This window comes from Vipera ursinii (genome assembly GCF_947247035.1).
Source record: "Vipera ursinii genome assembly, chromosome: Z".
Lineage (NCBI taxonomy): Eukaryota > Metazoa > Chordata > Lepidosauria > Squamata > Viperidae > Vipera > Vipera ursinii.
The window spans coordinates 30,971,437-30,987,958 of record NC_139517.1 but is presented as its reverse complement, the minus strand read 5'-3'; the positions used below and the strand labels follow the sequence as shown (position 1 = coordinate 30,987,958).

Below are 16,522 nucleotides of genomic sequence, written 5' to 3'. Positions count from 1 at the left end.
GTTTATGTTGATGATATTGTTTATATTGGTCCGAATAAGCAGATGAGTGAATGTTTTGCTAAAGCTTTACAACAGCTTTTCACATTGAGGTCTTTATTTTTTATTTTATTTTTTTATTTTAATTCCATTTATATCCCGCCCTTCTCCGAAGACTCAGGGCGGCTTACAAGCTTAGCAGTAGCCTTCATTCTATGTATATGCCTGCTTGTTAGGGCTTTCATACACCCCCCAAGCGGCATTATTACAAAGTCAGCTTATTGCCCCCAACAATCTGGGTCCTTTAGGACATATTAACACTTATTTAGGTGTTCAAGTTACCAAAACTCAGAAGGGGTTCAGTCTTACACAAGAAGATAAGATTGAACAACTATTGTATCACTGCAACATGAAGGATGCTAAACCAGTGAGTATACCCATGCAAACTGACTTTCACAACTTGACACATGAACCGAGTCCTGAGTTCGAGGATCAAACACTTTATCGTTCAGTCATTGGATCGCTGCTATATAATAGTAGTTGGACTAGACCTGACATTGCACTTAGTGTTAATCTCCTATCACGACACGTAGGCAAGGCAAAACAGTTTCATTGGACATGTGTTAAGAAATTATTGAGATACCTAAAACACACCAAAGACATGAAGTTGTTGTTAGAACCCACACATACTGACTATGCAGAGTTATGTTGTTATGCAGATTCAGATTGGGCAAGTGATAAAAAAATCACGTAAAAGCACTTCACGTTATATGATGTTTTTAAATGGATGTCCTGTTTACTGGCATGTGCGTAAACAGAATTTTGTTTCTTGTTCCTCCACAGAAGCTGAGTATGCTTGTGTTTCTGATGCATGCAATTCCTTAACCTGGCTTGATGCCTTAGTCACAGATATCTGGACACCTCCAATTCGACTGATCACTGTGATGGAAGACAATGAATCTGTGGTTTATATCTCTGAGAATCGCTTTACAGGTTCCAGGTCCAGACACATTGATATCCGTTACCAAAACATAAGACAAGCAGTTAAACAAGGTTTTGTCAAATTGTAGTATGTGCCTACACATGACCAAATTGCTGATATGCTGAACAAACCACTTCCTACAGCCCAACACGAGTATCTGCGCAAGAAGATGTGCCTTATCTGAGTTTCTGCTTCGCTGACAAAAGAAGGGGATGTCACTGCGTTTTTTAGTTTTGCCAGCTTCGCTCGTTTCTATCTGTACATTTTCCCCTGCTCTCTGCACCTGTGTTACTATCTTATCATGTAACCATAGTGACTCTCATATGTCCAGCTATGTTATGGTTTCAGACTGTTTTGTGCGCATGCCTAGAAAAAGTTTCTCACAGTTACTTCTTACTTTTCTCTTCTGCCTGATGAGAGAATGTAGTCAGTTTAGGTCTTTTGTTTTACAATAGAATATGCCTTGGTTTTCCTTTTCTTTGATATTCACCATGCAAATGAACCACGGTCCATCCTCCTCTGGTCGGAATGTTAATTGTTCCGCAACAGTGGTAATGATACAATATAGAGGCATGGAGTTTTTGCTTTGAGGGTAAGAGGTCTGAAAGAAAATCCACAAGAAAATTTGGAAGAGATATTTGCAAATGCTGTAGCACCTATACTGGGATGGTGAGCTGAAGATTTTATAATGGAAATAGATAAAATATTTTGTGTCAACTCCTGGACTGCTAGGCAAAGAAAACTACCAAGAGAAGTGGTTGTTTATTTTACAAAGAGAACGATTAGAAACACAACTATTCAAGCTTTTTATAATAATAGATTTAAAGTGGCGGATCAAGAGGTCCTGATTTTGAAAGAAATTCCACCAAGAATTCTAAGAAAAAGGAAAGAGTTTGTCTTCTTGGCAGATGAATTAAAAAAACGATAGCTCCAGTTCAGATGGGAGATACCAACTGGGATGGCGGTGAATTATGCAGGTACAAGATATCGTCTTAATACAGTTTTGGATGCAAGAGGGATTTTTACTGTAATGTACTGAAAGCAGGTTCACCGCCATCCCTAGAATTCAAAAGAGGAAAGGAAGGAAGAGCGCGACAGGCACAAATGGAAGGAATACAGCAAGATGAAGAGGTGACCCCGCTGACTGTAAAAGAAGTACAACAAACTCTGGAAACTGTGCAGCCCCTGGTACCATTAGTAGAACCAAAGGTTCAGAGAATGACACGGGCTGCAACCAGACAAAAGGAACAACAACAAGAACAACAGAAACAGTACCCTAAAATCACCGCTCAAGAATCTATTATTACGGAAGCAGTGGGAGGAGTGAGGCCAAAGAGGCAGGTGCTTATGGATCTGCAAGATACGCTCCGAAAGCTTCAAGTCACAATAGATGGCGACAAAGTTTCTAACACGGAATGTTAATGGCCTAAACTCTCCGCAAAAGAGAAAGAAAATATTTCAGTATTTGAAACAATTTAAAAATGATGTTATATGTTTGCAGGAAACGCACATTCGTGTATCAGATCAAAAATATTTGATAAACTGTAGATTGGGTAAACAATTTATTGCATCAGCCCAGGACAAGAAAAACAGAGTAGTTATTTATGTGAAGAAGGACCTAACAGTTAACTTAATTGAAGCAGATAAACAAGGAAGATATATTATAATTGAACTTTTAATAGAAGGGAAGAAAATACTTTTAATTGGAATATATGCGCCCAATCAACAGCAAGGAAAATTCTACAAACTTTTACATAATAAAATAATTCAATGAGATTATAAATCTTGTATTTTAATGGGAGACTAGAATGGAGTTTTGGATACACAGAAAGACAAAAAAGGACCTTTTAAAAGTATTCCAAATCATGCTAGATTGCCTAAGTCTTTTTTTGATATGAAAGATGTTTTGGAACTGAGAGATGTCTGGAGAGAACGAAATGTGGAAGAAAGGGATTTTACTTTTTTTTCTGATAGACACCAATCTTTTTCTAGGATTGATTTTGTATTAATTACTAATGATTTTTTTTCTAGGGTTAAGAAGATTAAGATATGTCCAAGAACCTTATCAGACCATAGTCCAGTAGGGATGGAATTGGATCAGGGAAAGGGAGACAGGAGATCCTGGAGGTTAAATGAAAATTTGTTCAGATATGAGGAAAATGTGGAAGAATGTAAAAAACAAATGAAAGACTTTTTTACTATAAATATGCATAAGGGTACTCCAATCGAAATGGTCTGGGATGCAAGTAAAGCTTATATGAGAGGAGTTCTAATATATATGAATAATAAACATAGACATAGATTGGAATATAAGCGTAAGGAGCTAGAGGAGGAAATAAAGACGAAAGAGAGGGTTTCCATCCTAAACCCATCTGACAAGAGGGTGAAAGAAGCGATTAATTTGTTAAGAGGGCAGTTTAATATATTGATGGCAGATCAAGTGGCAACTAATTTACGATATGCTAAATATAATACCTTTTATAATGCTAATAAGCCAGGTAGGTGGCTAGCTTATTTGTTAAGGAAAAAACAAAAATCACGTAATATAGATAAAATAGAATATAAGGGTAAAGAGGTGTTTCAACAAAACATTATTAAGAAGGCTTTTGCAGAACTTTATTCAAAATTATATGCTAGCGACACAATTCAAGGTTTAGATATAGATAGATATTTACAAGAAGTGAATACTCCTATACTTACACAAGAGCAAAGGGAAGGGATGAATCAATTAATAACTGCTGAAGAAATTATTTTAGCAATTAAACAACTAAAAGTGGGTAAGGCACCTGGAACAGATGGTTTGACAGCTATTTATTATAAAAATTTACAACAAGAAATGGTGGAACCCTTAAAGCAGTTATTTAGAATAATTCAATTTGGAGAAGTGCTTCCTTCATGGAAAAAAGCTTTTATAACATTGATTCCAAAGGAAGATCAAGATCTTACCCAACCTAAAAATTACAGATCAATATCGCGTTTAAATACTGATTATAAGATATTTGCAAAAATTTTAGCAAACAGATTAATGCAGGTTATGCAGCAAATGATCCACAGTGACCAAACAGGATTTATAAGTGGTAGACAAATGAAATATAATGTTAGACATACCGTATTTTCCGGTGTATAAGACGACCCCCTACATTTCCTGTTAAATTATAGGGTTTGGGCTATACTCACCGTATAAGACTACCCCTCTTCCAACGCACACCAAATAAAAATTAAAAAACATCAGATTTGATTTTAATATACTAATTTTAATTCAAATGCTTATGACATGCAGGTGCTTAGTAGGAAAACTGTCACTTATAAACATAAGGCTGTTTGTCATCAAACATGTAAACATTAAACAGTGCAAGTGGATTAAATAATAATAATAATAATAATAATAATAATAATAATAATAATAATAATAATAATAATAATTTGGAGGGGACCTTGGAGGTCATCTAGTCCAACCCCCTGCTAAGGCAGGAAACCCTATACCATTTCAGACAAATGGCTGTCCAGTCTCTTCTTAAAAACTTCCAGTGTTGGAGCATTCACCACTTCTGGAGGCAGGTTGTTCCACTGGTTAATTGTTCTAACTGTCAGGAAGTTTCTCCTTAGTTCTAGGTTGCTTCTCTCCTTGACTAGTTTCCATCCATTGCTTCTTGTCCTGCTTTCAGGTGCTTTGGAGAATAGCTTGGCTCCCTCTGCTTTGTGGCAGCCCCTGAGATATTGGATCACTGCTATCATGTCACCCCTCACCCTTCTCTTTGTTAAACTACACATATCCAATTCCAGCAACCGTTCCCTATTTTCCTAATTCACTTTTTCACTTTTCCTAATTCACTCTAAAGCTTTCCCTGCACAGAGCCTTAAGTAACATCAGCTGCCTGCAGTTAGTGCAGGTTCGCATCCCACCAGGCTCAAGGTTGACTCAGCTTTCCATCCTTCCAAGGTAGGTAAAATGAGGACCCAGATTGTTGGGGGCAATAAGCTGACTTTGTAATAATGCTGCTTGGGGAGGGGGTGAAAGCCCTAATAAACAGGCATATACACAGAATGAAGGCTATTGCTAAGCACATTGATTTGTGCTTTAAATTGTAAGCCACCCTGAGTCTTCGGAGAAGGGCAGGATATAAATGGGATTTTTTAAAAAAAAAGACCAAATGGGAGATCCGCTCCAGGTTTTCCAGCCAGCCCGCCCAGTTCCTGAGTCAAATGTGTCCTTAGAGCTAAGCCTCTGCTCTGGCTGCTGCCTTCCCCACCTGCCTTTCAAGTTGGGATATACTACAGCTGCTCTTCAACTTTAGAAGGAAAGACGCCCGGACCCCAGCCTGTAAAAAATCACAGACTGCAGCTTATTCTCCAATTGGTCCCACTTTCCCTGCGCAGACTAAATGGGAGATCCGCTCTAGGTTTTCCAGCCAGCCCTGTCTCTAAATTTTCAGCACCCAGCGTATAAGATGACCCCTGAGAAGATTTTCATGAGTTAAAAAGTAGTCTTATACGCCGGAAAATACTGTATTATAAATTTATTAGAATATTTGGAAAGAAATAATCAAATCCCCGCAGCGCTGATTTTTCTGGATGCCGAAAAAGCGTTTGATCAACTGAATTGGCAATTTTTATTAAAAGTATTAGAGAAGATGGAGTTTGGGGATAAGTTTTTACAATCTATCAAGGCAATATATCAGAAACAAACAGCTCCAATAATAATTAAAGGTAGTTTAACAGAAGTGTGTAAAATTGAAAAAGGTACAAGAGAGGGATGTCCGTTGTCACCATTGCTGTTTGTTTTAACATTGGAAATATTATTGACTAAGATACGTGAATCAAATAAAATAAAGGGAATTAAAACAAAATATCAAGATTATAGATTAAGAGCGTTTGCTGATGATTTGGTTATTACATTAAGTCAACTGACTCAATCAGTTATAGATTTAATGGAGATAATTTTGCAACATGGACAAGTCTCTGGATTTAAGATAAATAGGCAAAAAACTAAAATATTGTCTAAAAACATGACTATAGAACAAAAAGAATTGCTAGAAAAATTAACGGGATTCAAAATAGTTAAAAAGATTAAATATCTGGGGGTATATATTACAGCTTCAAATGTGAAACTATATAAAAACAACTATGAACTGTTATGGCAAAAAATACAAAAAGAGATAGATAGCTGGAGACAACTACAATTGTCTTTATTGGGAAGAATTGCAGCAGTAAAAATGAATGTTTTACCAAAATTTTTATTTTTGTTTCAAATGATAAGGTAAAGGTAAAGGTTCCCCCGCACATGCATGCTAGTCGTTTCTGACTCTAGGGGCCCGTGCTCATCTCCGTTTCAAAGCCGAGGAGCCAGCGCTTGTCCGAGGACGTCTCCGTGGTCATATGGCCGGCATGACTGGACGCCAAAGGCGCACGGAACGCTGTTACCTTCCCACCGTAGTGGTCCCTATTTTTCTACTTGCATTTTTACGTGCTTTCGAACTGCTAGGTTGGCAGAAGCTGGGACGAGTAACAGGCGCTCACTCTGTTATGCGGCACTCGGGATTCGACCCGCCAAACTGCCGACCTTCTGATCGACAAGCTCAGCGTCCTAATCCACTGAGCCACCTATACTTAAAAAAGATGTAAATGGTATTAATAAATTTATCTGGGCAGGGAAAAGACTGAGAGTAAAACTTAAGATAATGCAAGACATACGTGAAAGAGGTAGTCTTAAAATGCCCAATTTTAAATTATATTATGATGCTGCGGTTCTATCAACAATTAGTAATTGGTTCAATTTAACAGAAGAAAAAAAATTGAATATTGAGGGATGTGATTTACTATATGGTTGGCATGCATATTTATTGTATGATAAAAAGGTGGATAATGTTTTTAAGACGCATATATTAAGGTATGCCCTGTTGCGAGTCTGGAAAAAATATCAATATAAGTTAAATTATAAAATACCAATTTGGGCAATACCGAAACATGCGATAGAAAATATATGTTCGGGATTCAAATATGATGTGATTACATATAAAGAAATTCTTAGATTGGAAAGGAATGTATGGCAACTAAAGCCATTCAATATTTTAAAAGAAGAAAAGATAGTACAAACTTGGTTTCAGTATGGGCAGATACAAGCTAGATGGAAAGAAGATAGGAAAATTGGTATTACAACAATTGATGAAAATTTGGTAAAACAAATTAGAGATCAAAGTCAAGCGCATATAAGAAGGATATATAATGCATTGATAGAAATAGACTCAGAAATGGAACTTGTTAAAGACTGTATGATAAAATGGGCCTAGAATATTCAGGAGCCAATACCTGGGGAAAAATCTGGGTCAGAAATGTAAAATTTACACAGGCACAAAATTTAAGAGAGAACTTTTACAAAATGTTTTATAGATGGCATTTAGATCCTAAAAAATTAGCATGTATGTACTCAAATTATCAACCTAAATGTTGGAGGTGCGGTTGTGACGATGCAACATACTATCATATATGGTGGACTTGAAAAAAAGTTAAAGCTTTTTGGATTAATATTTGGTGGAATATCCAGAGGATATTTAAGAAAAAAATAAGGTTTTCTCCGCAGTTATTTCTGTTGGGTATTATTACAGATTGTACTGTTATAGAAACTAAATTGATATTGAATTTAATAACGGCAGCAACACTTTTGGTAGCGCAATATTGGAAGAAGGAGGATCTGCCTACTATAGAAGAGTGGACTCTAAAAGTTTCAAACCTAGCAGAAATGGCAAAAATCTCAGCATATTTGAAAGATCAATCGCAACAAAGATACATTTCGGAAAGGAGAAGATGGATTGATTACATTCAGAATAAATATGGGACTAAAAAGTTTCATTTAGCTTAGGAATGAGTATTAGAATTTAATAAAATGTATTATTTAGTTATGTTTAATGGGAGTTAAAGTGTGATAGGATTTAAAATGTATTCATAGTTAGTGTATTCTAGCTTAAGCTTTTTAGATGCAATACCCTGTATTTAGCTCTGGGAAGTGGGGGGGGACGGGTGGGCTTTATGGGGAGGTCCGGTCAATTTATGTTTAAAATGTACTGTAAAACTTTTCAATAAAAAAAAGTTCTAAACATGTAAAAAAAATGAAAAAGATGGTTTTCTAAATTAAATCCACAAAGTCATCATTTCAATCTTCATATTTCAGCATACCTTCTATGATGAGTAAAACTAAACAGTATCAAATAATAGGCCCATTTTAAAAAATACATGATGGACCTATTTATAAAACAATTAGAAATACAGGGAATTTGTCTCATTTATGGTTTCAAATACATCAAATTTGCACTTATCTGCAATTCCAAACTGTTAGAACACAATTGACTAAAGCTATGACTAAATCTGAAATTAGGCTAAATTCATCATCTAAGAAGACAAATTAATAAATTAATTTAATAAAATTAAATTTATTAGTTAAACTATTAATAAAATTAAATTTATTAATTAAAATTAATAAAATTACAGCATTATGAAGATCAAGCTTTATAATGGGTTGAAAACAATATAGGAATTAAATATAAAACATCTTCTACAATGACTTAATTTTTTTGATAAACCAAACAATAAGCTATAGTTTTTAGATGGTTTTATTAATTGCAGCCATATAGATAGTCTGTGTGGAACACAGGAAAATACCTCCATATCGTGGCAAATATGTTGGAACGCCACTCTAATGCATAAGCTACCCAATAAAAGATATCAACATTATGAAAATGTAGATGAGAGTTTAAACATATTTTCACAAGGCAAAATGAATGTCTAGTATGCACTTCCAGTTTTCTAGATCAGTTAATTAAACAAGGCTAGATGCATTTTGCATTCTTCACTGTATTGTAAATAAAATTCTTAAAATGTAAACTAAATAAGTTTTGTTGAAAAAAAATTAAAAATAAATATATATGGCTTCATTTATTCTAATATAGATCAAAAGCTCAATTTTAAGACCGTTATGCTAAACTGACATTATTAATGATTTTGATTGTGTGTGAACATTTTGATACCTTGTTGATACATATTTAAACTCATTTTTCAGTGTCTCATTGTAATTTTGTTATTAAAACATATAAATTATAGATCTTATTCTGTACAGCAGAAAATATGACAAAAGTGAAAACACTACTTACATTCTATTTTGTTGCTATTATAAACTATGTACCTTATGTCCTCTTTCCCCATAATAATATACCTAGCAAAAACAAAATCTTTGTACCGTATATACTTGAGTATAAGCCGACTCGAGTATAAGCCGAGACCCCTAATTTTACCAAAAAAAACTGGAAAAAAGTTATTGACTCGAGTATAAGCCGAGTATAAGTATAAGCTTGGCCCCTTCTTAGCAACATATCTATATTCTGTGCAACGCCGAGCCACTCGTTGACTCTGGCAGCATCCCGGAGGTGGCTCGGGCCGCGGTTCGCAGGGTCCGCTCATCAGGCTGCCAGACTTCCTGGCAGCACATCCCGCAGGGAAGGTCTGCTAGGGAGGCGGCAGTCAAGCGTTGTTTCCCTCCTCGTGCGTGTGTGTGTGTGTGTGTGTGTGTGTGTGAGACCTGCGGGAACGGCTGGTAGAGGTGGCGGCAGTCCGGCATTTGTGTTTTTTTGTGTCGAGCCCTGTGGGCCCAACACACAGGAAGGTGGGGAATGCCGGAATGCCGCTTCCCTACCAGCCATTCCCGTGGGTCTGACACACACACGCACGCATGAGGGGGAGAAACAACGCTGGACTGCCGCCGCCTCTACCAGCTCTGCAAGCCTCTGCCGCCCCTTCTCTCCGCTGCCTGTTCCGAACGAAGGGGCGTCCCTTCGTTCGGGCCAGGCTGCTGAGAAAAGGGAGCGGCAGAGCCTTGCAGAGCTGCTCCCTTCGGCTCCTCTTTGTTCAGGCCAGGTAGCGGAGAGAAGGGGCAGCAAAGGCTTGCAGAGCTGGTAGAGGCGGCGGCAGTCCAGCGTTTCCCCCCCTCATGCATGCGTGCGTGTGTCAGACCCACGGGAATGGCTGGTAAGGAAGCGGCATCCCCCCCTCCTGTGTGTCGGGCCCACGGGGCTTGACACACAGAGAAACGCAAATGCCAGACTGCCGCCACCTTTACTAGCCATTCTTGTGGGTCTGACACACACACACACATACACACGCACGAGGGGGGAAACAACACCGGACTGCCACCTCCCTAGCAGACCTCCCCTGCGGGATGTGCTGCCAGGAAGATGAGAGAAGGGGGCGGCGGGGGCTTGCAGAGCTGCTCCCTTCGGCTCCTCTTCGGACCAGGCAGCTGAGAAAAGAGGGCGGCAGAGCGGATCCCCATACGGGGGGGAATGCCTCTGGATCCCTGCACAAACAGAGACAGGGGCAGTGCACCAATGGCTTGGACTTGTTGCCAAGGTCAGCCGGCCTGGCAGGCACCACAGGGGAATCTCTTGTAAGGTCTGCCGGCCGCGGCACACCAAAAGGCAGGGGCTGACGGGGAAGCTTCTAAGACCCCTGTGGTCCCCCACCCCAGGCTAGCAGAGGTGGCGGTGTAGCAGGGCAAGGGGAGACCTGCCGGGCAGGGAAGAGGCAGGCCCCCCGGGGCACCCCAAGACTGGCCGCCCCCACCCGCGTAGCAGGTAGAAAAAGGGCACACTCACCTCCAGTCTCTTCCTCCGCTGCCCCCATGTGCAGTCTGAAAAAGCAAGTTCAACCAATCAATTCAAACTTTGCAAGGGTTTTTTTTTGTGAGCAGTTTGAATTCATTTATTGAACTTTTTGAGTCTCACTATTTTTTCCGGAACTGCACATGGTGGAGGAGGACTGAGAGACGCAGGAGACGGCTCTGGCCAATGAGCTGTCGAGGGGCTAATAAGCTGCAAATGTTGCTGGGCTCTACTAGCCCACGTGCACTTGCCTCCTACTGAGCAGGTGCTCAGCCGGGTCGGCGCCAAGGTGGTGGGGACCGGACCTTGGTAATTTCCAGGAGAGTTGTGCGGGCCGGATTCGATCGTATGGCGGGCCGTTTGTGGCCCGCGGGCCTTGTGTTTGACATGTCTGCTCTATCGCGTTTAAGCTGTACTGCGCCTGCGCGGCAGGACTTTCTTCATTCGCAGCCCATCCGGATGACGTGTCACGCTGGGAGCTGCATCTTCTGTGAATGGCGATCCCAGAAGCACCGAAGCCTCGGCCGCGTGCAAGTCCTCGGTAAGTTCTTTTTTTTGTTGTTGTTGTTCACTGGAATATAAGCCGAAGTGGATTTTTCAGCCCAAAAGTGGGCTGAAAAATTCGGCTTATACTCAAGTATATACGGTATTTTTAATGATCTTGGGAGAAAACAAAAATTCCTGCTAAGGTTTAGTCCTTACATTTCATTTTAATTAAACAAGCATGCATAATTGCATCACAAAAGCACTCTTAAATCTGTCCTATTCTTATTTTATTTATTTATTTAATTTCTATACCGCCCTTCTCCCGAAGGACTCAGGGCGGTGTACAGGGCAATAAAATACAATAAAAATACAATATACAAAAGTTAAGATAAGAATTAAATAGAAAAGCCCAATTGCAATAAAATTAATTAAAATTAAAATTAAAATTAAAATACCCGAAACCCATCCGACCAGGCCAGCTTGTTGAAATAGGTGAGTTTTCAAGTCACGGCGGAAGGAGCGAAGGTCAGGAGCCGTCCGAAGCTCAACCGGTAAATGATTCCAAAGGTCTGGCGCACCCACAGAGAACACCCTCCCCCTGGGGGCCGCCAGCCGACACTCTCTGACCGACGACACCCTGAGGAGGCCCTCTCTGTGGGAGCGCACTGGACGAAGGGAAGTTGACGCCGGCAGCAGGTGCTCCCATAAGTAATCTGAACCCATGCCATTTAGGGCTTTATAGGTCATCACCAGCACCTTGAATCTCACCCGGAGGACAACTGGAAGCCAATGCAGCTCGCGGAGCAGAGGTGTAACATGGGAGTATCGGGAGACCCCCAACACAACTCGCGCGGCTGCATTCTGCACCAGTTGAAGCCTCCGAGTGGTCCTCAAGGGCAGCCCCATGTACAGAGCATTGCAGTAGTCTAAACGAGAGGTCACGAGCGCATGAGTGACTGTACGAAAGGCATCCCGGTCCAGATAGGGTCGCAACTGGCGCACCAGACAAACCTGGGCAAAGGCCACCCCTAGTCACAGCTCCTATATGATCTTCCAGGGAGAGCTGTGAATCCAGGAGGACACCCAAGTTGCGGGCCCTATCTACGGGGGGTAATACCTCACCCCCCATGGTTAAAGATGGAATAACCTGAATTTTCCGAGATGCCAGCACGTACAACCACTCAGTCTTGTCGGGATTGAGCCTAAGCCTGTTCCTCCCCATCCAGACTCGAACCGCCTCCAGGCAACGGGACATCACATCGAGGGCATCACTGGGGTGGTTTGGGGTGGAGATGAAAAGCTGGGTATCATCAGCATACTGATGATACCCGACCCCAAAACCACAAATGATCTCACCCATTGGTTCATATAGATGTTGAACAGGAGAGGCGAGAGGACCGACCCCTGAGGAACTCCACAAACGAGAGGCCTCGAGGCCGACCTCTGCCCTCCTGCCAACACCGACTGTGAACGTCCCAGGAGGTAGGAGAACCACTGCAAAACAGTGCCTCCCACTCCCAACCCCCTGAGACGCTACAGTAAGATACCATGGTCGATGGTATCGAAAGCCGCTGAGAGGTCTAATAGGACTAGGACAGAGGAACAACCCCTGTCCCGAGCCCGCCAGAGATCATTCACCAGCGCGACCAATGCCATCTCCGTGCTGTACCCGGGCCTGAAGCCCGATTGGTACAGGTCCAGATAATCAGCTTCCTCCAGGAACAAAGGGAGCTGATGTGCCACCACGCTCTCAACAACCTTCAGAAGAAAGCGAAGGTTGGAGACCAGACGATAGTTGTTTAAAATAGCCAGGTCCAGGGCAGGCTTCTTGAGGAGGGGTCTCACCACCGCCTCCTTCAAGGCGGTGGGAAAACTACCCTCACTCAAAGAAGCAGTTATCACTGCCTGGAGCCAGCCTCATGTCCCCTCCCGAGCCGCATAAACCAGCCAGTAGGGGCACGGTTCCAATAAACACGTGCTGGAGCTCAGCCTCCCCATGATCCTGTCCACATCTTCTTGAGTCACAGGATCGAACTCTTCCCACATAACATCACCAAGACCGCCCATGTCATCACCGTCAGACTCTGCCCAGTCGGAGTCCAGACCGGTCCAGATCCGAGCGATTTTGTCCAACAGATGTTGGCTAAACTCCTCGGCACGACCCTGCAAGGGCTCCTCCCTCACCTCCTGATTAAGGCGTGAGCGGGTCACCCTAAACAGGGCGGCCAGGCGATTATCTGCGGACACGGTGAGGGTAGCAAAGTAATTAGACCTTGCCATCCTCATCGCCGCGAGATAAGACCTCATAGAGGACCTTAGTCGCAATCGGTCAGATTCAGACCGGCTGGATCTCCAACAGCTCTCTAGGCCCCGTCTCCGACGCTTCATCTCCCGGAGCTCCGCGGAGAACCATTTTGTCTCTTACTTTAGCTGTTCAGAGTTTATATTCTTTTTGCATGCTTTTTTTACTTTGACCTGATTCTTTTTATAAAATAACATCTTCCTGCCTTATTTATACTCATTTCTGTTATTCAACTACCGGTATATTAGCATTATTTTCCAATGTTGTGCTTTCAAAAAGAAAACAGAAAGCCTTGAAATTTCATATAAAAATTTAAGCCTTCAAAAAGCTATCTAAACATTAAAACATTTTATTCCTGGAGTATTACATGAATTGTATTCACTGAGCAATAGATATTTTCTCATGCATTTGTCTTAAGAAAATACTAATGTGTAAAAATGCATTTGCAAGGACTGGAAGACTGTCCTGCTTTGATAGGGGATTCAGCATATGTGTGTTCAGCATATTTTTAATATATCCAAAAAACATAACAGTTTTTGGATTACAGATTCAAACTGAACAAGATACCATAAATTATAATAGTAAAATCCCGACTTGTATATGATATATACTCCTTCTGCATGTAGAAACATGTTTTCTATTGCAGCATATCCACTCTATTGCAGAACCCCTTTTCCCTCCATGGCCATAGCAGAGCTATGCAGTTCTCCACATTTGTATCAAATATTAATTATCAGAATCCAATATGCAAATATTTACCTTAATCTAAAAAACACTTGCAAGGTCTATAAAATCACATAAAATGGGTGGTTTTGGTGCCTCAGTGATGAGGATAAGGAATATACCCCTTTACTTTATAAATTCCCAGCACCAACTTCAATACTGAAACAAGTTACTGATACAACATATTCTAGTCATCTAAAAAGAAGCATATCTTCATATTTTTAATCACGTTGGAAAATATCACTTGGTTCAGGAAAAATGACAAGAAAAATGTGCCTTCATGGAATTATCAGTGCAATTCTATACATCTCTACTCAGAGTTCTATGAGCTTTACTTAAATATAGAAGTGCAATCTGAACTTGTAATCCATAAATATGCATGCAAGCACACATATATACACATTGAAACATGCATCTGAAGAAATAAGCTACAGTTGACAAAAGCTTACACCTTTTAACAACATTTGTTCGTCTGAAAATACACTCATATTTCTTCTGATTTTTTACATACATATACAATAAATGGCTATGTAGCACCAGTTACATAGAACAAGGCCATTGTATAGTATGAAATCATGTCAAAACATAGACAATCACTTCCTTCTTTCTTACATGACCTTGCAGTGTTAAACTTCTATCAATAAATTTAGCTACATTTCAAATTTCAATAGCAAGGGAATGGAGGGAAAATTTAGCAGTTGGCAGCATCATGTTTTTCTCCTATGGAGATTTGCCAAAGTTCAAGCTGCAATATGTTGCCTAGAACATTTGAGAAAATCAACACAAGGCAAACTTCTCCAATGCAAATCTCATTTACAAAAACATTTATTTTCAACATGTACCATGCAGTAAGATTTTAGATGTACTGTATCTTGTTCTACACAACTGTAATTTAGCACATGTCCTCAGACATGAAAGTTTTTACAGTTTATCATGTAAGAATACAGAAAAAATGCTGCCATATTTTAGGTGACAATTGTAAATTGAGTCATTGCAATGTAAGATCTGTATTTTTTGATGAAGTGAGAAAAAAATCAAGCCTTGATACCTACTGCACCTGGTCAGCTGGGTCCATAGAATATTAGCAGACAGAAATGGAAATGGATCAGTGAGACACCCACACCAGAGACAGCGATGTCACCTGTAATATCAAACCTTTAATAAAAGAGAAAGGTGTTAGAAGATTTTAAAAATAGAAAAAAGTGGGAAAATTACAAACTACATAACTACAACATACAACGCAACCAGTAAAAAAATGGCAAAAACCTTTGCATATAATTAGTAGAAAATGTATACAGGGAAAAATAGGACAAAGCTTTTGAAAGTCAAGCTCTAAAACAACTGGGGGCAGGGGAGGAAGAACAGTTACTTAATAAACAAAAAAGAAAAATAGTTGCAATTTTTTTAAAAACAGAATTGCCAGAGCTTTATTAATTGCTACCAAGACACTCTACATTAGAGTAAGATAAAGTACACATGTGGGTGCTAAAATGACACTGAGGCAATATTTTGGAAGTTCTCTATGAAAATAGCAACCATAAAGTTTAGCAGCACTGCTTTTGACTATTCTGAACTGAAAATAACTAAATGATGTTCAAATAATATAGCCTTCCTGGGGAGACATTTAGCTCCAAAATAGAAAGAATCAGACTGAACAGAGAGAAGGCAAAAGCAGTGAACCAACATCTAAAGAAGTAAAACATTTCAAAATACATGTACAACATTGAAGTATAGCTTAAGATTTTAAGAATTTGAGTCAATTATTAAATATGCCACAAAATATCTTAATTTATAGCAGAAGACAAGTGGGAAATTCCTTTCTTTAGAAAAGGTATTCTTTTAATCTCACACATATATCCTATCAATACAGTGAAATACAGCAATCCCTCCACCCCAATATCAACAGGCAACATCATTATCTCAGAAAAGCAGCAGTTAATATTCCACACTAGTCATACATCTTATAAAAATTCAGATATATATTTGTGTCTTTTTAAGATGCCATAGTCAGAAATCAGAATATTTTAAATTATTCATATTAGGACATAAACCAAGCCAATGTAAGATTAGATGTAAGACAAACATTATTTAAACAAAAGTATTCCAACATCATAATCAATTTGTCAATCTGGCAATGAAATAGTTACATACTCTCAAATTAACTCAGAGAGCCAAAGTTAGAACTTGTCAAGATGCCACTTAACATAAAGATCATCAGCTCTATCAATGGCTAACTTCATCTAAGTACATATGCAACCAAAATAATAATGCACATATGTACAATCATTAGGTATATGCATGCCTGAAATCTCTAGAATCAGAACTACCAGAAAATATATGGTTTTATTTGTAGATTCTCAAATTAAAATATCTGCAGTACTTAGTTTGAATTTCTGAAGTCACAGGCCG

General features: G+C 39.7%; 1 protein-coding gene across 5 annotated transcripts in view; it reads right to left on the bottom strand.

The window, feature by feature from the left end:
* The window catches only part of SPOP (speckle type BTB/POZ protein), a 79,621-nt gene that overhangs the window by 47,978 nt on the left and 15,121 nt on the right, over positions 1-16,522 (bottom strand). For 2 of the 5 annotated variants that reach the window (XM_083376658.1, XM_083376657.1), the window contains exon 2: positions 15,166-15,268. The gene's annotated coding sequence lies outside the window, so the exon portion shown is untranslated. Of the gene's footprint in view, positions 1-15,161; positions 15,269-16,522 lie in introns of all 5 variants that reach the window. The other 3 variants (XM_083376661.1, XM_083376659.1, XM_083376660.1) reach the window with 2 other exon arrangements.